The following is a 26,205-nucleotide window of genomic DNA, read 5'->3' on the forward strand; positions in this document are numbered from 1 at the left end:
TAGCTGAAGAAGTTAAATAGCAAGAGACACCCAACATAAGCAGTATTACAATAGTATAGTGGTGAGAGCGTATGCTTTGCAAGTAGCCATTCCCAGTTTGATCCCCACTATAACTAATTTGCATTTTACATGTGAAAGCAGTACATAAATATTTTTTTTTATTATTAGCTACTAAATAACATATATTTGTTTACCAGAGTACTGCATTAGGTCCAGATGTGAGGTGTCAGTTTAATAAAGTTGTGAAACCCCCATATAAACACAAGTGCTACATATAGTATAGTCACACATGAATAAATGTAATGAAAGCACATTGGGGGATGTCAGGGACAGTAAACAAATGTATAATATGTACTGAATGAAGAATCAATGACATACAGCATATAGTCTGTAAAATGAAAAAGAAACAATGCTAAGCATTGCATAGCTCTGCTTACCAGGTGTAAGCATTGTGTAAATATGACTGGTAAGCAATGAGTAGCCCAGCTAAGTGGATTTGCCCATCGGTAAGCAGTGTTGAACCTATCCCTTTAAACACTGCCAGCCTTAGCTAAGCAGGTTTGCCTGTAGCTTAGCTTTGGTCAGCATATTCAAAAGTGTCCAATCACGGCAAAGGTCAGGAAATCAGCTGTAATTAGCCCCCACAGACAGGCATACAGCTCATAACTGGTTGCGGCTTCTCATTATAGGCAGTATGGCAGGAGTCGGTGAGGCCATGCACTTCCGTGTGCAGCACTGGGGCATAAAAGAGTCCAAGGTCATGGTGGGACTCCTGGTACAAAACAATGACAAGAGACTGCTGCAGGGCCAGTAGCAAGGCTCCCAACATAAAGTGGAAGCCTGGGACCATCTCGGCTGTGATCCCACCAGTGCCACTAGTATCTCTCGGACTGGTGGGCAGGTCTGGCACCACTATGCCGACTTGAAGCAGAGAAAGAGGGAGCTATTGGATGAGTGGGTCCAATAAGCAAGGCAGAGGGGTGATATCCCAGCAGTGTGTAAGTACTCATACTAATTACTGTTTACTAATGTCCAGCCTGTGTATATGATGGATAGGTATGCTTAAATATTTCTCTATTTCCCTTAGAGCTGCAGCTGAGTGGGCTGTGAATCAAGAAGCCCATGCTAGTTGGCTGCAAAGGCTGCATTGTGAGGCTAGTGAGTAACAATCCTGCTTGTGGTAAGTCATACCAAATAAATATAAAGTAGCAGAAAATCATCTGGCAGTATAAAAACTGTTGTATGGGTTGTACTGAATAAACCAGACAATATGACAGTAATAGTCCCATATAGGTCATATTTAAATAAAACTGTAACTGCCTGGGAATAAAGCTCTAAATCCTGGACTGGTTGTGTTTACTCTGGTATTGTATGGCATTTACTGTTGCATTCTCTGAATAGTAATGCTGTGTTAACTACTTTTACCCACACTGTGCTACATACAAAACAATGTCTAGGAATGTCTGTATAAGACTGTTGTAAGTAGCAAATCAGTGGGATGATCTCAGAATTGTAGTCACAAAATAATGGCATATATTTGATTTTCAGACCTAAAAACCTTCTGAAAATGGATATTAAAACAAATCCTGTCACTCTAGCAACTCTACAAGTTTATGACAGCAATATTCAAAACATGTCCCTATTTGTATCCCCATGTTGTCAAGCTTTGTCTAGAGTGTGTGCATTAAGAGATTGAGAGGTATGTGCATAATATTAACTGGAATCTGGGAATATGTGTAGAAACAGTCAGGCAGTGTTAAGCATTCCCTCCACAGGTCTGTTACATAAGAAAACCGTGCCTGCCAATAAAGATTTAAATCCTGGACTGGTAGTGTTTACTCTGGTATAGTATGGCCTGACATGTAGCATTCAGTAACAGCTGATATCAGAATAGTACTGTTGTGTCAACCACTTTTTCTCACACTGTGCTACATAAAAATATTTTTAGGAATGTCTGTATAAGACTGTTGTAATTACAAGGTCAGACTGTACAACCAAGAGAGACTTAGAAAACACTAAAGAGATAGACAACAATATCCAAATAGCATACTCTGCTATGACTTAAATCATTGTATTTTTAGCAGACACAGCCATGGTTTAAATCCGGGGAATGGTAGTAAGCAGTATGCATAATCATACCTCTCAACTGTACAGATTTTTCATAATGTCCAGATAATTGGCTCATATTTTCTGCCTGTTCACCTGTCCCCCTGGCAAATCAGTGGGATGATCTAAGAATTGTAGTCATGAAATAATGACATACATTTGATTTTCAGACCTCAAAACCTTCAGAAAATGAATATTAAAACAAACCCTGTCACTTTAGCAACACTCCAAGTTTATGACAGCAATATTCAAAACATGTCCCTATTTATACTGCAATGCTATCAAGCTTTGTCTAGAGTGTGTGCATTAAGAGATTGAGAGGTATGTGCATAATATTAATTTGGAATCTGGGAATATGTGTAGAAACAGTCAGGTAGTGTTAACAAGCATCCCCTCCACAGGTCTACCAGGTAAGAAATGTAGAATTTAGCTATAAGACAGTCGAAGTAATCCTGGATTGTGTTGACTATTTCTAACCCACATATGTTTTAAAATTGCAACACCATAGCACGTATGGGAAGACCAGTCCCAGCGGACCCACCTCTCCCACCTTATCTAGCCATGGCACCTGGCCACAGCACATCTGGGACCCACCTCAGGATCTCCTCATCCACTGGTCCTGCACCACCTTTGGATGGAACCACCTCAGGGTATGGGGCATGCCCCCCCCATGGGAGCGGGCGCAGACAGGATCCTGTCACCCGAAGTCAGGTCCAGGGATTGGTGCATAGCGAGCTCCGAAGGGAGTTTGGAGATCTGCTATGCCAGCTTGAGGGGCATGTGGTGCATTTAGATGGTAAGCCTACCCCTCCTGATCAGCCCCCAGCACAGCCACCTTTGGGGCCATGAAGGTGCAGTGGTGACTGCCCATGGCTGGGGACCTCAGTCCCACTGTTTCTATTTGGGGGCTCATGGGCTTCTGATTTCCAAACACCCTTCCCCATCCAAGGTGTTTTCCCCCATATGTGTCATATATTTCCCCTGTATGCTGTCTTGTCTGTCTTGTCTGTCTTCCTACCCAACCTACCTCCCCAAATATACCTATTATCCTTCCCCAATGTCCCACTCTCACCTTAAAAAAGGCAATCTGTTCAAAAAAAAAAATGTTCACCCTCATACATAGCTGCCCATTTTGCACACGTGTAAACTGGACACGTGGAATCTGGTCTAACTGGCTTCACAACACATTATTGTTGTCCTCACCCCTCTCTCAGGGGTTTGGGTGTCCAAATTTACCTCCAAATTCAGTACATATGCACAGCTGTTGCTGTAGAAGAAGTGGACAGCTATGGACCTTCCCTACACCCATCCTGCACATCCCTAGCTACTTTCCCTATTGTTTTTCCCTCTGTGTGCCCCCTTTTTCACCACTTTCCTATCACTCCTTTTTTCTTTTCTTTTGAAGAAATTAGCATGGTGATAAGTGGAACTAAGGGCTTTTAAGCAGTAGCAACCAGGTTTAAGCCTGTTTGTGCGACAGCAAGCAATGACTACACAGATTAAGCATTGTCAGGCTGTCTGTAAGCTTATTTAACTGGACGTTAGCATTGCTTACTGCTGCACAAACCCATGCCAACCCACTTACACCTGCTTAAAAGTGCCTTAATCACATTGTATCCAACAGCCCTTGTTCTGCCCAGCAACAAAATAATCAGCCCTTGCAGGTCTCAAACCCAGGACCCTGCACATCTAAGCCACAGTGATTTACCACTAACCCATTTGATCTGTACATAAACATGATGTTTTCTCAAACATATCATGCAGCACAGTCATTCAACAGTAGGGAAAATGTATTTATATATGTAGATGTATGTATGTATGTGTGTGTGTGTGGGGGGGGGGGTATATTGCATTTTCAGTGTTTTGAGTTTCAGTCAAATTAGTTTTCAGTGTTTTGAGCTTTCTATCTTATGGTGTCAGTGAAATGAGTTTCTATCAAATGAGCTTTCTATCATTTGATAGGGACCCATATAAATATATAACTATGTGTTTGAAATACATAATAACTCATTAATGCAACTCTCAAATAAAACATATGATACAGTAATCTGCAAAACATAACATACTTTGCTGTCTAGGCTAAAGCCTTCAAGTAGTACAACAGTAAAAAACACACTTGCCTTGAACATAAGAATCAATCAACACTTAATTACAGATGTAGTTCAGCAGCCTCCAATTACACTCTGTATTCAGCCCTAGGGGGTAAAGTATTAGTTGTCACAATGTAAATGTATCTGTTACATAACAACGCTTAACTTAAAATGTCACTATCACACTGACAAACAGAACTGTGTGTAACACAGTAAGATGTAGCCCACCACTGTTCCCATGGTGAAACGTATGAAAATGTACAGCCGTATACCTTAATGTGATACCTTGGAGAACGCAATAAAGTTCTAGTAATAATGCCACGGTCCAATAAATTAAAATCTTTTATTCAACACACTAATAAAACTGGTTAAGCGCTTTCATCTACGTTACGGTAGACTTCATCAGAACACTTGTATCTTGTTCCATAAGCATATATATACTTTAAAAAAACAGCCAATATTAATCAATTAATTACATAATAATGACTTAAAGTCATAGCTGCTTCCACAGTACATTCATCCCATTGTAAAAAAACGAATACCAAACTCATAAACAATTACTTGTTGAAAGTATATATGAAAAATAATATGTAAAAATGAAAATAAAATAAAACATTTAACTAATTACATACAGTACTGTAAACAATCCTATCTATCTAATAAAAACAATAAATATCTAAATACATTTTCTTATTGTGTATATATATATATATATATATATATATATATATATATATATATATATATATATAAAAACAACTGCATAATTAATTTTTGTATATTTAATTTTTATATCTGTTTAAATAGACATATAATAAATATCAATATGTTCTAAACCTAAAACTAGAAGGAATGTATGTTTCAACATATGTCACAGAAGCACTTCTTTATACTATAATATTTAATTTCTAATTTCTTATAAGAGGTTTGGTGGGTATGTAATCATTTAAGCCTGGGGGTGTAGCGGCATTTAGCCTAATTTGCCACCTAATTTCCTTTTCAGAGACCAATTCCTTAATATTATCACCCCTGGGATTCTGTTTCACCACTTCCAAAATACCAAATAGAAAACACATACAGCCTGGACTACTATTTAAATGCCTATACAAAGTATTATTAGTATCTTTTTTCCTAATGCAATATGAGTGATCATATATTCTATCTTTTAACTTCCTGTCCATTTTACCCACGTAAAAACAATGACAGGAAGAACATATTGCTAGGTATATCAAATGCTGTGATTGACAATTACCCTTACTAAAATTAATCTTGCTTCTTATGATGTTATGAAGCACGATACTCTCCTTGTCTATAATACTATGGCATTGGTTGCAGTGTCCACATTTGGTGGTTCCACACTTTCCTTGGTGTATGTATTTGTTAAATACATTAGACCTTGTTTCAATTATTCTCTTAAGGTTTTTATCAGTTTTATATACATAAGATGGTCTCACCCCCAGTTTATCATTAATGTTCTCATCACTTGTAACTATATTCCAATTATTATCAATAATATGTTTGATCTCTTTAGCTTGCTTACCAAACTTTAATATACATGCCCTCTGAAAATTTTGTCCACCTTGTGCAAAACTGTTGGTACTAGTATTCATAAACGCCTGTTTAGGTGGCGGTCCTACACCCAAAGCAGATATGCTAATCTTGTTCTGTTAGATTGGGAGAGAGAGTTTGTGCTTAGTTCACCCTGGAAGAAGTATATGAGACTATACATCCGATATTTGGATGATGTTTTCATCCTATGGAAGGGTAAAAAGAAAGAACTTACCCGGTTTATTGAATATATTAATAACACCACAACCTATCTAAAGTTTACTCATAATATTGACCACATAGGTATTAATTACTTGGATGCGTATATATTTTCTGATGGTACTAAATTCCAGTCCAGAATTTATAGGAAAGAAACTTTTTGCAACAGTTACCTTGAGTATACTAGTAACCACACATATACCCAGAAAAAAAGTATTATTAAGGGCCAATCTATTAGAGTGGCTAGGATGACCACGGTTAGGGATGATTTCCTTAAAGAGATGGATTATCTCAGGAAGTTATTCTTGGACAGAGGTTATCCAGAACACTTAGTGAAGGATGTAACCATGTACATTACCAAAGAATGGGGTAAGAAATATACACCTGTTTTGGGTGTAGGACCGCCACCTAAACAGGCGTTTATGAATACTAGTACCAACAGTTCTGCACAAGGTGGACACAATTTTCAGAGGGCATGTATATTAAAGTTTGGTAAGCAAGCTAAGGAGAGCAAACATATTATTGATAATAATTGGAATATAGTTACAAGTGATGAGAACATTAATGATAAACTGGGGGTGAGACCATCTTATGTATATAAAACTGATAAAAACCTTAAGAGAATAATTGAAACAAGATCTAATGTATTTAACAAATACATACACCAAGGAAAGGGTGGAACCACCAAATGTGGACACTGCAACCAATGCCATAGTATTATAGACAAGGAGAGTATCGTGCTTCATAACATCATAAGAAGCAAGATTAATTTTAGTAAGGGTAATTGTCAATCACAGCATTTGATATACCTAGCAATATGTTCTTCCTGTCATTGTTTTTACGTGGGTAAAACGGACAGGAAGTTAAAAGATAGAATATATGATCACTCGTATTGCATTAGGAAAAAAGATACTAATAATGCTTTGTATAGGCATTTAAATAGTAGTCCAGGCTGTATGTGTTTTCTATTTGGTATTTTGGAAGTGGTGAAACAGAATCCCAGGGGTGGTAATATTAAGGAATTGGACTCTGAAAAGGAAATTAGGTGGCAAATTAGGCTAAATGCTGCTACACCCCCAGGCTTAAATGATTACATACCCACCAAACCTCTTATAAGAAATTAGAAATTAAATATTTTAGTATAAAGAAGTGCTTCTGTGACATATGTTGACCATACATTCCTTCTAGTTTTAGGTTTAGAACATATTGATATTTATTATATGTCTATTTAAACAGATATAAAAATTAAATATACAAAAATTAATTACGCAGTTGTTTTTATATATATATATATACACAATAAGAAAATGTATTTAGATATTTATTGTTTTTATTAGATAGATAGGATTGTTTACAGTACTGTATGTAATTAGTTAAATGTTTTATTTTCTTTTCATTTTTACATATTATTTTTCATATATACTTTCAACAAGTAATTGTTTATGAGTTTGGTATTCGTTTTTTTACAATGGGATGAATGTACTGTGGAAGCAGCTATGACTTTAAGTCATTATTATGTAATTAATTGATTAATATTGGCGTTTGTTTTAAAGTATATATATGCTTATGGAACAAGATACAAGTGTTCTGATGAAGTCTACCGTAACGTAGATGAAAGCGCTTAACCAGTTTTATTAGTGTGTTGAATAAAGATTTTAATTTATTGGACTGTGGCATTATTACTAGAACTTTATTGCGTTCTCCAAGGTATCATATTGTGGCGAGTTCTAGTTTGTGTTGTTTTTGGTATGTACACGAACTACACAAAAGGGCAAACAGACAAACTAAGAATCAAAAGAACCAAAGGCTTAGCAGATTTACTTGGAACAAATGATTAATTGAGTTAGCGCTTTCGGAAACAAACTGTGTTTTTCCTTCTTCAGACAAGATTCAACCATTTTGCAAAGCTTATAAATAACTAACACATACAATGCCAATTACCTGATTAGTAAAACTAATTGAATAGTTTTAAAGTGACAGATACAATTCAGTAGATTTTAAACACAAACGAAGGAACCAGCACAGGAGGTAGTAGTAGAGCGGTTTTTGGAACCCCAAGTGCTGGCTAACTCCGCTGGAGATTTTTTTATTTACAATTATTCTGACGACTTTTCCACAAGACATTATTGACTTTTTTGCCTTGGGTTTATCTTTCGTCCCAGATTCAGGGATGAACCTAGTAGATTCCATTGTGGATTTGAAACTTTTTGTACGCAAAATTAACCTCAATGCTGTTTTGGGTCCGTCCCCCTCCCTTGCCAAGTTTTTGCGTGTTTCAAGCACCTTTAACCCATGTCTGCACCCTAATATTTTGGCTTTTGAGAAAATGTGTGAGTTGGATTTTAGGGCTTGTGCTGATTCAGGTTTAAGAACCATGAAACACTGTTATAACATTACTCAAAATGAGCGCGATTTTATTAAACTGTTGATTGATTGCAAAACCAGGATTATGAAACCGGATAAGGGAGGGGGCCTAGTTTGTATGAATCACAGTACATATACGGAATGTATGACTGAATATCTTAAAAATTCGCCTTACCAACAAGTTTGTCTTAATGAGGTTAATGTGGCTTACTCTAAGTTTAGGGCTGCTTTAGATGAGCTTTTTATTGAAAAGGCTATTGACTTGGAGTTGTTTGATTTTCTGACTATGCCAGCCCCCAGAATGGCATCCCTATTTGGCATTCCTAAAATCCACAAGCGGATTATTGACCCCCCTTTTAGACCCATTGTTGACGGACGTGGGTCCATTTCTTATGGTTGTGCCAAGTATGTGGATAGCATCCTAAGGCCCCTTGTTGAGAGCGAGCTCCAAATATGTAAGGACTCTTGGAGTTTTTTAACCCATCTTGCGACCATCCCTTTTAAGGAAGATTACAAAATGTTGACAGTAGATGTAAAGGAACTCTACACAGTGATTCCCCAAGATTTGGGGATTGAGTGGATTAGGGATTTCATGTCTGCAAGGAAATGTGACAATAATACCATTCATGTCGTTACCTCCTTGTTAGATTTAGTGTTGAGTAACAACTTTATTTGGCTTGAGAGTGAGATCTTCTTGCAAAAATCAGGGGTGGTGATGGGATCCCCTTGTGGTGGCAGTTTTGCCAACTGCATAATGGCTCATTGGGAGACCACCTTCCTTTTCAAAACGGCTGTGTTTAAAGAAAACATAGTATGGTACACAAGGTACCAAGATGATATGTTCATTTTGTGGAAAGGGCCGACTGAAGGTGTTCAAGAATTTATTGAATTGATTTCAGCTTCAACCAATTTTTTGGAGTTTACATTCAACTTACAAAATGAATGTATTAATTTTCTTGATATTAGTCTGCATAAGGATGTGGGTGGAAAAAGATTTAAAAGCACCATCTATAGGAAACCCACGTATTCCAACTGTTTCCTTCATTTCTCTAGCTGCCACCCCTACCATCAAAAGAGAGCAGTGGTTAAGGGGCAGTTAGTCAGGGCAGCCCGAATGATCTCCGATGAGGGAGATTTCACGGATGAATGTTCTAAACTTGAACGTATGTTTCTCAAGAGACGATACCCCATGAGCCTGGTTTCTGGTATCTCCACCGAGGTCATTACTAAAAGGCAGATTGGCTATTTTACACCCTTTTTAAGTACAATGCAAGCTTTGGCTGAGGATTTCTCTCCCGTTCATCAGAGGGATACTTCTTTATGTAACACCAAAGACTGCCACCACATAAGTTTTGTTGTTACCTACAACCTTAACCACTCTTTTATTAGACAAACTCTTTATAAGAACTGGGCCCTCATTATGGAGGACCCCTCTTTGTTTAAACTTTTTGGCAATAAACCTAAGATTATCTTTAGAAGGGGGCAGAACTTGAAACAGTTGCTGCAATATTCCATTAATTCACACCCCAATACTAGTAAAGGTATGGTTAAATGCGGGAGGTGTCAACAGTGTAGGTACCTTAACAGGAATCAACATTTTGAAATAAGGGAGAGGGTATATAAACCTAATGGTAGATTTTCGTGTGAATCTAAGGGAGTGGTCTATTGTGCCAAGTGCCAGGCCTGTAAAGCTTTCTATATCGGGAAGACCGAAAGAAAGCTCAGAACACGCATTTATGAGCACATTTATGCTGTTAACAAAAGGGATACAAACAATGCTTTGGCTAGGCACATCGCAGATTTTCCCGACCACGCTTTTAAGTTCTCCGTGTTAAAACAAATTAATACAGACATTAGAGGAGGGCCTTGGCAGATTAATTTAGAAATTGATGAACTCAAATGGCAAATTTCTACTGCTGCTTATTTACCCCCAGGTTTAAACGAAATGGTCTCTATAAAATGTTTTCTAAAGAAGTTGGCTTTAAACAGATAATAGTTTCACTGACTTCATATGTGAGCCTTCAGTTTAGTTAAAGTATTAGTGCCATGGAAGATTTGTTTTTAATGGTCTAATAAGTATTTTTTAATGGATTTGTCTAACAACAATTTTATTAAGTGTTTTTTTAATATTCACATACAGCATCATTATTTTTATATGTTGGTTGAATTGATAGTTGGGATTCTGGGACCTAAGTGTATTTGCCTAAGGTTTATTCCTTTGGCTTGTTTAAAATCTACTGAATTGTATCTGTCACTTTAAAACTATTCAATTAGTTTTACTAATCAGGTAATTGGCATTGTATGTGTTAGTTATTTATAAGCTTTGCAAAATGGTTGAATCTTGTCTGAAGAAGGAAAAACACAGTTTGTTTCCGAAAGCGCTAACTCAATAAATCGTTTGTTCCAAGTAAATCTGCTAAGCCTTTGGTTCTTTTGATTCTTTGTTTTTGGTATACCTTAATGTGTTTTATTACTGATATCCCTCAGATGTTGTAACAGCCTAGGTTAAAAACATTTAATACCCCACCCCCATAAAATGTCTTACAAGGGCATATAACAGTGTTCTCCATATACTGGCCTCCAGCCTGTACAGGGTTACACAAGTTTTGTCCAGCTCTAGCTTTCATATATATGGACCCTACCCCACAATTTGTGTTGGAATCCACAACATCACTGGAATGATAGCAGGAATGCCAGCACTAAATAATGATAGACCATTACCTAACAACCTCTTACAGCATAACATCTGGACAAAGCCTGGTATATAGGTGGAGGACAGAGCCTGATTCACAGGGTCATATTTGAGATATTGGTGTTATACACAGTGAAAGTTGTTGGTGTTACAGAACTGGTTGCACCATACCCTTACTCAGGAATATGAAGTCAGAAACACAAATGGATGTTGCTGTACTGATAGCAATCAACGGAGAGAATGGCACTGATATGTCATAGACAATACCTGTGTGGTGAACAGACAAAACATAACAGCCAATCCTTTGGCCATCATGTGAATAGGCGCATAGTTGAGAGCTATGCAGACAGACTACATTCCATGCAAAACTAGCATGTACACACAAACCCTGTAAAACTAGCAGTATTCAATGTATATAACAGCAATACTCACACACTGTCCCTAGGTCAGGAACCTTTACAAACATGTAGTTGGCCTGTGCCTGCAAGTCATGTTGTAAGAGGTATTGCTACCTACTATCTGTAACACTGCTGCCGCACACATGAAGGATGTCTTCCATACAGGAAAGGTAAAGGGACAATGCCCTCATGATGTAGTCATTTATAGTAGTGGGTTGCTCACTGACTATTGGAAGTGCTACACAGCTGGCTGCATGCAATTAGCAAGTGGGGAACACCAATTGGTGCAGAGGCCATCACCTGATCATGAGCATCACCTCCAAAAGCCATGCTGCAACCTATTCAAACCAGCTCGATCCCTGTAGTGGAGAGAGATAGAGAGCGAGAGATAGCAAGAGAGTGAAATAAAAAATAAATAAATAATAATACTAAAAAACAAAAATACTGCAAAAAAAAACAAACAAGGAAGACATCCAAGTAGCACACAGAAGAGAGCAAAATAATAAAACAGGTAGGTGAAACATGTCAGCATGTAACTGAATGTACTACTTGGTTTGTAATAATGGGATAGATGATGTTGAAAGATTTATATGCACCATCAAGACTTGCTGTTATGATGTCCTGCTGAACAACTGCTATGGACATAGCATCTAGCCCTGTGGGCAGTGGGCCATACCTGTCAACTGGGTAGATCTGCACAGAATGTCAAGATTTAACCTATCATAGTGTTTGTTCTGTTCCTCCAAACATCTATATTAGTCTGGCAAATAGCTGAAGGTGGAAGTAATGAAGTCATGATAGACACATGGGTTTCAGACCCCACCACCTTCAGAACAGCCAAGGTAATGTGACATGTATCATGCACAAACTCGATCTGTCCCTATATATCCCGCCTAATGTTAGGCTGTGTCCACATGTGATGCTCTGTTTCATACCAAGGCAGAAGACTTCAGCTGTGGAGGAGTGAGGTTCAGAGTGTGGATCTGATGTCTGCACTCTCTCTCTCTCTCTCTCTATATATATATATATATATATATATATATATATTTATTTTTTTTTATTTTGACATTTGTTGACTGGGATAGTCCGAATGGGACAGAGCCCTTTTTCAAGAAAAGCTCCAGTATACAGTAAAATAATGCAAAAATTCAAAAATTCTGCTATTTACACAATACACAATAGAAGAATGCAAAAATAGTAGAACACAATTTTTGCTAAATACACAAATAGAGTTATGATTGTTAATTACATATAAATAGGGAGGCAGGTGAGTGTTTTAACACAGATACAGTTAGATGGCAGCTTAATGTTGTAATGGAGTCAGAGCAGATAGAGGGTAGCTGAAGGTGATGTAAGTAGGATAGGTAGGGTGGGTAGGAGCAGTGGGATTTGTGGGAGTTTGCAGAGTTAGTGTAGAGGGGTGATAATGAGTTGATAGGATTTGTGGATTAGCAATTTTGAGGGTCCTAGTATGAAACTGGTGGCCTGTGAACAGTTGGGAAAGGTTATATACATACTGACAAGAGGTAGGTAGGAGAGAGCAGGCCTTGAGGTATAAAGGTAAGGGGTGCAGAAAGGTGTGTGGGGAAGAGGGGGTTGATAGGTGGTAAGATGTGAGGATGAGATGGATAGTTGGCTGATGAAGGGAAGGTGAGAGAGGTGAGAAGAGATCAAGATGTGTACTAGGTTCGGGGGGGGGTTGCAGGGACAAGTAGTGAGGTGGGTAAGGTAGTGTTTAAGAGAGATCTTGAAAGTATGGGTCTGGGGTAGGCTTCTTAGAGTCAAGGGAAGCTTGTTCCAGAGGATGGCTGGAGAGTATCTGTATAAGTTCTGTCCTGCACATTTGTTAGGTTTGCAAATTTGTAGCACATGTTGATCTGAGCTCCTTAATGATCGAGTGGGAGTGTAGAGGTAGACAAGTGAAGAAAGACTAGGACAAGAGGATGGTTTGTTGAGAAGAAGAAATACATGTTGGGGAAAGGTTAAGTTGAGAAAGTTTTGAGAGAAAGATTGGATGAGAGACTGTGTTAAAATCTTTGGACAGATCTAAGAATAGACAAGAAATGAGTTTGTTGGTATTTCTGGCTAGGGAGATAGTACTGGTGAAGGAGATGAGAGCAGTGGAGGTGCTGTGGTGTGGATGTAAGCCACGTTGGGTATGGGTAATCAGGTTGTGTTGTAGGAGGTGGTCCATGATTTGTGTACACAGTGTTCTAGGACTTTGGAGAGGGGAGAAAGTATAGCAACTGGTCTGAAGTTTGAGAGTTCTAAGGAATTGCCACCTTTGTGTATAGGAATTGCATAGAATTTTTTCCAAAGAGTTGGAACAGTTGATTCTGTGATAGAACAGTTAATTAGAATGGAAACTGGGTATGCTATGGATGGTGCAGCATGTTTTAAGAATAGAGATGGTAGGTTGTCTGCTGTTGAGGAGCAGGGTTTGAGCTTGAGGAGGAGTTTTTTTTTTATGTAGCTAGTAGGGACTGTTTTAGGGAGAGGAGGAAGTTATCTTGAGGTGTTGTAGTGTGCAGGGGTGGGGTAGAGGAGAATTTTGCATTAGTTGACTTATTGTGTTGATGAAATAGGAGTTAAATGAGGAGGCAGTTTCGAGAGGTGAGTTATTAGGCCAGGGGTTGGGTGTTGATGGATTACCTGGGTGGAGGATTTGGTTGATAGTGCTCCAGAATTTTTTAGGGTTACTGGATTGTGAAGACTGAGGCTGGTGATAGAAATTCTTTTTGTCTTAATTAATTTGTTTTTTGCTGAGATGTATGTCTACATGTACATCTACATATATAAAGACATACACACACACACACACACATATATATATTGATCGAAAGATCAAAAGCCCAAATCCATTACTTTAACAAAAGCGCTTTCATCAAAAAAGCGCTTTCATTAACGTATGTGAAAAAAAAAAACACAAAATCTACTTGAATGCAGGGGGGCAAGCCCCCCTCCACCCCTGATCACACCCCCCCTACTTTAATATTCTCACTACTAGGTCACACTACAATGACGAAAAGAGATTTTTCCCTTACTGCACCGTAGTACGACCAGAACAACAAGCATAATTACACGAAAGTGCTGCTTCGGTGAACAGCACTTTCGCACAAGTATGCTCACCAAATTGGGATTCGGTGAAAGATGCAGTCGAGCAACTGTACGGATCCCATATATCTATAATATATATATATATATATATATATATATATATATATATATATATATATATATATATATTTAAATTTTTTGACCGGGAGTGTCCGACTGGACGTAGGTCCATTTTCAGTAGAGGCCCGGGGAGAAAAGCTCCACAGTTAAAATAAACAGACAGTATTTACATTGGATTACATAGTGATTAACAATTTACATAGCAATTACTTACAACATATTTACAGATGAAGAACATAGTACATCAGTAGACAACTAGAATCTTTATCTGTGAAGTGCATACCAGACATTAACAAATGTTACAAAAAGAAGAAGTTTGTGCTGTATAATAAGTACTGGCTTATGAGCATCTGAGCTTGCTATAATTAAGGTAGTTAGTGGAGTGGAAAGAAAGGTTAGTTTTATATATATATATATATATATATACATATATATATATATATATATATATATATATATATATAGACGTATATGTCTACATATATACAAAACACACACACACACACACACACACACACACACACACACACACACACACACACACACACACACACACACACACACACACACACACATGCACACACACACACACACACACACACACACACACACACACACACACACACACACACACACACACACACACACACACACACACACACACACACACACACACACACACACACACACACACACACACACACACACACACACACACACACACACACACACACACACACACACACACACACACACACACACACACACACACACACATATATATATATATATATATATATATATATATATATATATATATATATAGATAAATACATTTTCCCTACTGTTGAATGACTGTGCTGTATGATATGTTTGAGAAAACATCACATATATCTGCAGCTCAGATGGCTTAGTGGTAAATTGCTGTGGCTATGGTGTGCAGGGTCCTGGGTTAAACACTTGCAAGGGCTGATAATTTATTTTCTGAACAGAACAAGGGCTGTTAAATACAGAGTGATTAAGGCACCTGTAAGCAGTTGTAAGCGGGTGTGAAATGGACAGTCATGTATGTTGCAAAATTATGTTTGGGAACAGATTTGCCTTTTTTTGATAAAGTGAGAGTGGGATGTTGGGGATGGATAGTAGGTATACTTGGGGAGGTAGGTTGGATTGGAAGACAGACAAGACAGCATACAGGGGTGATATATGACACATGTGGAGGTAAACACCTTGGATGGAGGGGGGTGTTTGAAATATGGAAGCCCATGAATCCCCAAATGGAAACAGTGGGACTGAGGTCCTGACCCATGGGCAGTCACCACTGCACCTTCACGGCTCCGAAGGTGGCTGTGCTGAGGCTGAGCAGGAGGGCCAGGCTGACCCTCTAATTGTGCCATGAGGGCCTTATGCTGGTGTAGCAGATCCCCCAAATCTCTGTGGAACTCCCTATGCACCAGATCCTGGACCTGACATCAGGTGATAAGATCCTGTATGTGCCTGCTACCAGGTGGATGAACCTCATCCCCTGTGGTGGTTCCACCTAAGGTAGTGCAGGACCTGCAGATGAGGAGGTCCCATGGTGGGTCCCAGATGTGCTGTGACCTGGTGCCACGTCCAGATGAGGTGGGAGAGATGGTTCTGGTGGGAACGGCCTTCCCAAACATGCTATTGTGTTGCAGCTTTAGAACATATGTGGGTTAGTAATAGTCAACACAATCCAGGATTAGTTATAACAGCATGCATAGATATTCCCATTAACCCAAAACACCAGATATGGAACAGTTCCATAGCAAACAGAACACATGCATATATGGAACCACAGTGGCCATTACAATGGCATGTAGGTTACACTGATAGCAACAGGCCACCAATGATAGTGTTTCAACATGGAACATGAACAGAAACACATTTCAATATTTGTTGAACAATAGGATATATGTCCCAACAGTAGGTTTAGTGTAAACATACTCACTGATTTGTGTGTTCAGATTATTGTTGCAGATATGGTGGGGGGGGGAGAGATGTCAATTAACAACTATTATATCATTGCAGTATGAGGTCCTCAAACCTTTTTTCCTGTTTATGTCTTCCAGGTACAATGTCACTGGAGCATATCCCTGCGTATACTCCCCAGGATAATGATATAATAATAAATGTCCTTGTGCAACATCACAGAACCCTCTTTGAATGCATTGCCCATGATCTGGAGGCAAGGACTGCCTTGTGGAACGAGGTCGTCCACAAGGTAAATGATGTCGGCCTGTATAACCGCATTTATGAGCAGGTGCGACATGTTGCACTGATCTCATGTGCCATGCCCGTCAGCATGCTGCTGCAGTTAGGAAGGACCAGTTAGCCACAGGTGGGGGTAATGCCATCCAGCCCTCACTGACACATGCTGAGGAGCTCCTCGGCTGCCTTGGGGCACCTGCCAGCCAGCCAAGCCAGGGACCTAATGATAGCATTGTGGATTTGGGTGCTGACCACACAATGGATGAGGAGTATGCAGGTAAGGCCCCGGGACACATTAGTAGACCACTGTTGCTTATCCATCTACATTTGTAAAGTATCTTCATGCATATGTCAAATAACATAGTCTGTTGCTGCAGTGTAGTAATGAACAGCTGTGCATAATCTCTAATACTGTGGGTTTGTGCTGTTGATGTACTGAAATGCTGCTCCCATCATGTACCAGTGCCGCAGGTATGGCTACTGACATTACATCCCTCACACAACTATATAGATCCCTCTGGTATACAACTGTGACAGCAGCCTGTAGATGGTGAGTATGAAGGTGTTTTGTTCAGCTTTGCAAATACACCGGCCATGTTATGGCCATGGTATTTGCCATGCACACATTTAACACACCTACCCATAATGCATGCTGTACATGTTCAGTTATTGTCGCTGTTAACTGCACTGCATTACAGTGGTCACCATGTTGGCATGTCTGAAAGGTATGTAAGAGTCCTGCAGTATACCTAACAACCTGTCAGTGCAAGATGTGTGGACAGAGATGAACATAATGGTGGGACCAATGACCTACAGTAGGGACATGTCTGAAACATTACCATTATACAGTGGCTACAACAGTGTATGCACCACTATTACAATGGCAGCTGTTACAAATCTACACAACGCCATATCACATTATCACATTCAACACCTTTTATAACCTGTATTGTGATCCTAACATGAGTAATGAATGTATAATATAAAATCCTATGTTAGGACAACAAATATGGGGAATACATACCTTAACAAACACTGGAAGCATATGTGTGCACACACTCCAAATAACATATCGTGGAAGCAGCTTTTGAGGTACTGACAGCATTCACTCTTCTTGAGTACGCACCTTCCATCAAGTACAGTGCCTCAATGTCACACCAAGTAATGCTGTCCAAGAAGTATGTCCATGACATTTGCCCACTCACCTGCAGCAGAGGCAGACATGGCTTTCACACATCTTACAATCCATGGAATGGATCCCATATCCAAAAGGTAGCACTCAGAAGTGGAAGATGTAGCCTTACCTCACCATTGATTATACCATGGCAAACAGTGGAGACAATCTTGTATGTGACTATGAAGTATGGGACAACATTAATGTAAAAAATAAACAGATGTCCATCCAAGACAGATGACAACACATATTGCAAACTGGTCATGGAGGCTGCCCAGAAACATGCAGCAACACTGAGGGACTTGCAGGAATGTCTAGCAAGTACTGCCTGTGCAGTACCTCTGTCAACAATCACCTGGATTTTGCATAAGTGTGGCCTATGGGTTAGGGTAATCAGATGGAAGAGTTGTTCCACAGGCAACATCATCCAGGGCTCTCTACAGGAAGCATATGCATAACATCAAGTCTCCCAAAGGCATGTGTTACAATGTGTAATGGTGTACCGAGACCAAGGTTGTAACCCACAGACAGTATTAATAAAGATAAATGTGGTGCACAAGCAAGACCTTACTCCACCTCAGGCCCACCATCTCCATCTGTACCTTGCTGTTGCCAGTGTACACCTTTAGGTTTGCTGTTCATTAGCAGGAACCAGTCCAAAAGACATGGTGTTCTGAATTTGCAACACTGCAAAATGACATTTGGCCCATAGTTGTCAATGCCTATAGACTGCAATAAGGCTGAGGATGGGAAGGGGTGTCATCCTGGAACACAGCAGTGAACTGAAGCATACATCCAAAGCTCACTAAGAATGGCTGTATCTGAACACAGTCAAGGTCATGAATTGCGCCAGACATAACCTTGACTCCAAAGCAATAGTGAAGGCACTGTGTGACCTCCAAGGGCTGTGCATGAGCTGACCTTGCAATCCAGCAGAGTTGGGGGACATTTGTAGGGTGGAGTGACCAAATAATGGCAAGTGAAGATGGGCCATGCTAGTATACCCCTTCCAGGAATAGTGACTGCTTTAATTCACTTAACAGGTGCTGCAATAAACCATCATGTTAAGCGTGTGAACACTTATGCAACCCACATATTGTATGCATCTCAATCCGCATCTGCATAATTAACACATTTGTTTGATACTGCATTTGATTGCACAGGTCATATGTCAAATATCAGGTTTGTGTAATGTAAACATATGCAGTATTGTGGCCCCATTGCATATCATGGAAGAGGCTGGCATGTAAATAAGGGTGTGTACACTCCTTATAGCCACAGTAAGCTTTGAGAGTTGCCAGTGTAATTAGATTGTATTGCTCATACATGGACTGCTGATGATGAGATCTGCAAATCAGAGGTCAGGCATTCACTATTGACATCTGTCCTCATATCATCCCAGGTATGTGTCAGACAAACACATAGGGGCTGTGAGTAACAAAGCAAACATTACTTCCACACATATACACATTCAGCATTGGTGTGTACACTTTTGAGGTATGGTGCACAGTACATGGGTGCAGTGTGTTCCAGGGAAAAGTGCACTGCCTACTAACACAACTCATGCATCACAGAGATGTATAATGTTGGCAACAAGGCTTGACTATAGCTGCATTGCATGCTGTTGAGTGCCATATGTCATGCATGTTGACTGTTGGGTAATGAGAGGTCTGTGTAATATCTTTGTGCCACCTCACCTGTAAGAGTGTGTGTGTATGTGTGTGTGTGTGTGTGTGTGTGTGTGTGTGTGTGTGTGTGTGTGTGTGTGTGTGTGTGTGTGTGTGTGTGTGCGTGTGTGTGTCTGAGTGTGTATAGAGGTAAGCAGTGATGTACAGGTATTAAGTTACATTTTTTGTTTTCTCCTCACAGATAGCAGGATGGGTCAGGGTTCCTCCTACAGGAAAACTGATGTTAGTGTCCATACAGACTCTGACAATGATGATAGATATGTTGAGGCATGGGCAGGGTTGTCAGGGGCTGAAGCTGTGCCATCAGTTGACATCCCACTTTTATCCACCCTATCCCCGCACACAGTCACAATGCCTATAGACACCCCATCACCAGTGGCCATAGATGATGGACAGTTGGTGGGCGGTGGCATGGGACAGGACAGCGTGGTGACTATGGCAAGTGTGTCTGTGCACAGCAGCCATAGCCAGATGACCGGCGAGGTAGCACACAGGCAGATGTACAGGGGTGCTCATACTAGGGCTGCTGGCCATCATGGCCCTGGCAGAAGTGCCACAGCAGGTGTCACCAGATGCATGTTTTGGGCAATCATGGAGGCACAAGCACATATGGAACGTTAAACCAGACAGAGTCTGAGGCTCCAGTGGGATACTCATTCTGCTGTACTTGACAACATTCGTGATCTTGCAGGTGCCCACTGTTATTTTGCGTAGGTCCTGGATAGACAGTTGGGTGAGATGGTGGTAATCCTTGACCGTGCAATGTCTGTGTTAGAGCATATGTTGGGAGTAGGACGGCAGCCACATGGACGTAGGTCAGCAACACCAACAGGTGGAGATCTACGTGGATGTGCAACAAGTCACAGCCACTCTCATAGGGGCAGTACCAGCACCAGCACTGCAAGGGGGTTGGTGTCCACACCACAACACAGCAGGCCACATGCACGTGGTTCTGGCTGATCCCAACAGTGACATGGATCCAGTGGACATTTGTCATCATCAGGGGGAGAGTACCATATCCGGGCTTGTACCTGGTAGTGCCCATGGAACCCCTGGCAGGCACAGTTCTCATGTCTGTGGCCAGACACAGTGACCTGCATACCCTGCCATGTACGGTATGCAGCTGTCCAACAAACCCCTGTATAGGGCAGCCACATGGCAGAACTGTGTGCATACATGCACATACACATCACCAACACAGCTAGGGCACCTCCATTCCTACACACACCACATCTGCACAGCACAATTGATATTGAAACCCCTTAATATACACACATGATGTCAACCAAATAGCTCAGCCAAGGTCTCTGGCAAACCCACAACACACCCTGTGCATATGATTATACCTGTGTCACATCCATGTCATCCATACCATCGATGCAGAGACATACTAATATGGTTCTGATGCACAGGGTTTATGTACTAAGGTTTAGCAATGTAATGCTGTGCAACATGTTTTCAGCTGGAAAGTCTAATACTTACATGTCAGGATATGTAGCTGTCCAGCCATGATGCATTACAGCTGTTATTAACACTGACTACTTGTGGTCTCCATAATGTATTCAGTTTGTGTTGTAGGCATCTATGTGTCAGCAGGATGTTGGCCTGTTGTAGTTTCCTACAAGGGGTATGGCACTGCGGTGACACATTGACTATGTCATATTCTGGGTACAGCTGAACACAAATAACAGGTCTGTATAAAATTTACTGCAGATGCCACATGGCTGATAGGTCTGAGGGGTGTATACAGGTGAGTGCATAGTGGCTGATGCCAGCAGCCCTTCTAAAGTGGACAATGGTAAGTGTATTGGGTGGCACACACCAAATGTTTTTGAATAACACACGCATACACACACAGAGGCTTTGATGTTGATGCAATACACAGTGAATACTGTACACATGGATGTGCTTAATTTTGCAGTGAAATCATTTTAGCCTAAGTCATTCCACCCAGACCAAATAGGCAAAACTTCACATCAGTAAATAATCAGTCTGCCAGTTTAATGTCATTGACGATGGTACTGGCAGGGTATATGTCCTCTTCTCCAATGTAGTGCAATCCTGGAGTTGGAAAACATAGGTGTGCTGGTGTGGGTGGCACAGCCCTCCACTTTGGAGGGTGTGGGGTGGCGTAGAACCACACAGTGTGATTAACAACTACTTAACTTGTTAACATAAACTGTACAGTATTACAGCAGACTAATCAGGGGGCTACACACAACAACAACCCCAATGAAGGTGGTTGCACCCACAACATCCACACCCAACAATATATACCACCTCCAGTATCACTGTACAGCTGTACAGTGGGGAAGAGGGAATTTACACATCTACTACTAGTTTTGATGGAATGATTCCTTTGAAATGTTAGCATTTGCCAGTCAGTTCTCAGACAGATGACCTCCTGGGACATGTATTTTCTGCAAACTGAAGTAAATCCCTTCACATACACACACACACCTACTTGGCAACACTGAGAGTAGAACCCCTACCTAGGTACTTATTGCTACTAATGTGTTTGGCCTTAATTGCACACACCACAGAGCTTTTAGGATGAGGTATGTCCCGAGTTTCTTGTTAAGTGAAGAACATCACTAGGCCTTCCACAGTATGGTAATGGGGATGTACTGAGTGTTAATGAACAATACATAGTATGACATACTGTCATATACACATTGACAAACACATAACAGTCATAGACACATCTGAGAGACCTGGGTTTATCCGTGCTAACTACCTTGTCAGTAACTACATTCTGTTACAGATAATTTGCACACAGCACATGCATCATTGGGTTGGATAGTGTAATCCGTTACCTGTGTGGTTGATGGTGTCATTGGTCCTCATACAGTGGACCTTGGGACATGTACTGGGGGTACAATGATATAAAGACAGTATGCCCAGCACCCCATACCCAACATTGGATATTTTACTCACTGAAACCCATGATAATGTTCTAACATACCCACAATCACTCATTGACCAGGACTGGAATACAACCCCTTGTCTATCTAATCAGTGCTATTACAGGGATATGCATTTATTGCACATTCCACAGGGATAGTAGGGTGGGGGTTTGTTATGGCTCTCCTAATGTCAACAACATCACTATACCTTATAATGTATGGCAAGGTGTATTGTATTTGGAGAATGTGGCCTCAGAATGCTGTATCCTACAAATATACACACTTGCACAAAAAGGACTCAGAGGGTAACCTATGCCTATCTACCCATTTGTACAACAGTGTTATGCTGGTACTGCAAGATCCAGTTAGCCCATAGGGTGAAGAGTGTAACAAGGTACATTTAATGTCCATTACAGCAGCAGCCATTTCTAACTAAGGCAATGGGGGGTGTAGTGGGTGAGAAGGCATTCAGGGTATTATCAACTACAAGTTTACAAACACACAGACACTGTTATTCTCAGTAATGCACACTGACACATTTGTAAGTATTGGGGTCCACAGGTGCAGGTGTTCTTAGGTGGGTACGAGGATAATGTCTATGGAGAGATGAGAAGAGTAGGGGATGTGGATACAGTGGTATCATGCCACCTGACATTTGTCAGCAGGCCATCTATCAACTGATGCCACTATAGTGGTCCCCAGAGTGACAGTTAAATGCAACATCCAATCATCTGGTTTTCTCTTGTAGAGGGCCAGTAGGGTGCTCCAATCAACATGTATGCAAAATATATTGCATAACATGGCCAGTATCTGGGTTGGAGACCTGTACCCAAGCATGTTCTGTTGACTGTGGTAGTCTAGTTGAAGTATCCATGGCATGTGATGCATACAGGGTGGGATTTCCTAGCTGTGGCATTCATAACATAGCTGGGCAGACATGTCAGTGTCAGTCAAGCATAGATTGCCTGTAAGCAGCCAAGATGGATTCCTAACATCTGCATATCTGTAAAGAGGACAGACAGAAATCAGCTAGCCAACAGGTTATGCATTAGGATAAATGTTTTGACCGAAAGATGTCTGACACTGATAGGTATGCCATTACTACATGACAACAGCCCTCAATGACATGTCCTATACAAATAGTAGTCTACAGCTAATATCCATGTATCAGATTAATATCCAGTAGCAAATATTTAATAACACACAGCTCACAAACCAAAAAACATGATAGTCAGTACTCAAAGTCCAGCTTTAAAAACAGGGGTGTATGGTTCCAGTACTACAATCTGCAATCTACTCTTACTTGGGAAAGCACTGTTATCAATAGCAATGTAATGATACAATACATGCAAGTGTGACTGCATATAACCTGGGTTACTACCCATGTATGAAACACATACAAAGAGAAAAGATTGTTGTACAAGCCATATATACTCAGGTGTCCCATACAGTACACTCACACTCCTTGCTAAAGTAATGACATCACATAGAATCATGTTATGTACATGGAATTAAATACACTTATTAAATATGTCATTGCCCTGCTATTTTATCACTCTGGAATGTGATCACTGGTTACCAAGGCTAAGCTATGCTTAGCAAGAGTAAGCATTGCTTAAATGTAAATGCTAAGCAGATTTACACACTGGTAAGCGAAGCCTACATGGTGTAAGCACCTTTTCTTTTAAACGTACATTAGCACCACTTCCTGTCATGCAAACCCATGTAAACCTGCTTAAAGCTGCTCAAAACTGCCTTAACCACTCTATATCCAACAGTCCTTGTTCTGCCTAGCAACAAAACAAACAGCCCTTGCAGTATCTTCTATTTTCACAAGAAAATGAACATTTGGAAACCCATGGAATGAACAGTTTGGAAATTCAACATTTGCTTAAGGTTATTTCTACCTTATCCAACAAAGCTGATGACTTAACATCAATCGTGAACACTTTGTCCAAACGTACTACTACTACTATAAAATCTGACAGACACCAAGTAGCGATTCAAACCAGTGGTAATTTTCCAATTTTGGGCATCGAGACTGACTCAAATAGGAGCACTATACAAGGATCTGATGCCAGTGTTGGTAACGGGAACATGTTACAATTACATGTACCTTCTACTCAGCTGATAAGCCAGAGTGAAACAAGGGTTATCCATTCTAAAGCCACCCACATGAACACTGTCTTCCCTGACTTAAAAGACTGGTTAGACCAGCCTGTTGTACTAACCGAAAGCACTTTGTGTGCAACTAATAATTTGACTGCTGATAATAATTACAGTATTGTGGAGAATTTAAAGATATTGGAATCAAAATCCTTTAAAGTAAAGAAATTTCAGTTGTAGATAGTGTACTTTAAAGAATGCCTGTAATGACGCCAGGTACCAATGGGTTTGGTGTGTGATTAACCATTTCACCATGATCTTCTGTGTTTGTTTGTTCGACAAGCACCATCTTGAACTAATGGAAATGTTTATTAAGCACTGTTCTATGACCATCGATAAATTAAATGAGGAAATTGACACTGTGGATGAATGCATCAAGAATGATGCTGACTTTAACAGATAAAAATATGAGTATGAACGCATATTCATGAGCGTTAATGGGAAAATGACTAAACTAAAACCTACTAAAAATAAAAAATTAGAATGGGACAATTCTGATTATGATAAAGGAACCGCCTATCCAAAACCCCCGCCTACACAGGAATGGCTCAACCCCTTGAGTCATCCCCATCGCAACGAGTGTAATCAAGCTCTTGATAGGTTGCATACTGATTCTCCTGGACATAGCTATGCAGAAGCTGTTGCGGATCCCAGAGGGCAACACTCAGAGGGTTCTAACTGGAACAAGCATTTATAAAATTTTAATAGAAACAAAAATTCCAACAATAATTTTAATAATAATGCAAACCAAGGATATAATGACTCTGTTAGCCAAAATAGTGTTCCTTGTAACCGTGATTTCACTATCGACAACAACTCTCAAAATCCTCAATATTTTCACAGGAGAATTCACCAACAGACCAACTCGACAAGCAATCTGAGACCCCTCAATGGGAAGGGTCAGTGAGGGAACTGGTCAACGCAGAGGTAACTGCTGATCCGGCAGCTAACAGCCTAACAGCCTAGCTGGTTTTTAATGTACAAATGGTGACAGTCATGCCAATACCTGTAGAATTGTACTAAATAGTGATTGTGATTTTAAGATTTTTAATTATTCTAGCATGGACGTGGACACTGCTTTGGCTGATTTACTCACTAAGGGTCTAACATTCATCCCTGATCAAAGGACAAACTTGTCAAGAACAATTATGGACTTGAAATTATTCGTTCGTAAATTGAATTTAGAGTTTTTGTTTAAAAACCAACCTGTTGTGAAGCAAGAATGTAAAGTACTTTTAACCTAACATTACCCCCTATTTTATCTATATTTGAGCATGTGTGTGAATTAGATTTACGTGAAGCCATAGACAGAAGTAGAAATAGGATTTTTAACAAAGTACTGCATTTTTCTAAACAGGATTGGGATAGATTGAACTGCTTGAATTATCAAAATGTAAGGGTTGTAAAGCCTGATAAAGGAGGAGGCCTTGTGTTCTTTGATGAAC

The sequence above is a fragment of the Protopterus annectens genome, chromosome 7.part0 (assembly GCF_019279795.1).
Source record: "Protopterus annectens isolate FY-2018-M chromosome 7.part0, PAN1.0, whole genome shotgun sequence".
NCBI classification, from domain to species: Eukaryota; Metazoa; Chordata; order Ceratodontiformes; family Protopteridae; genus Protopterus; species Protopterus annectens.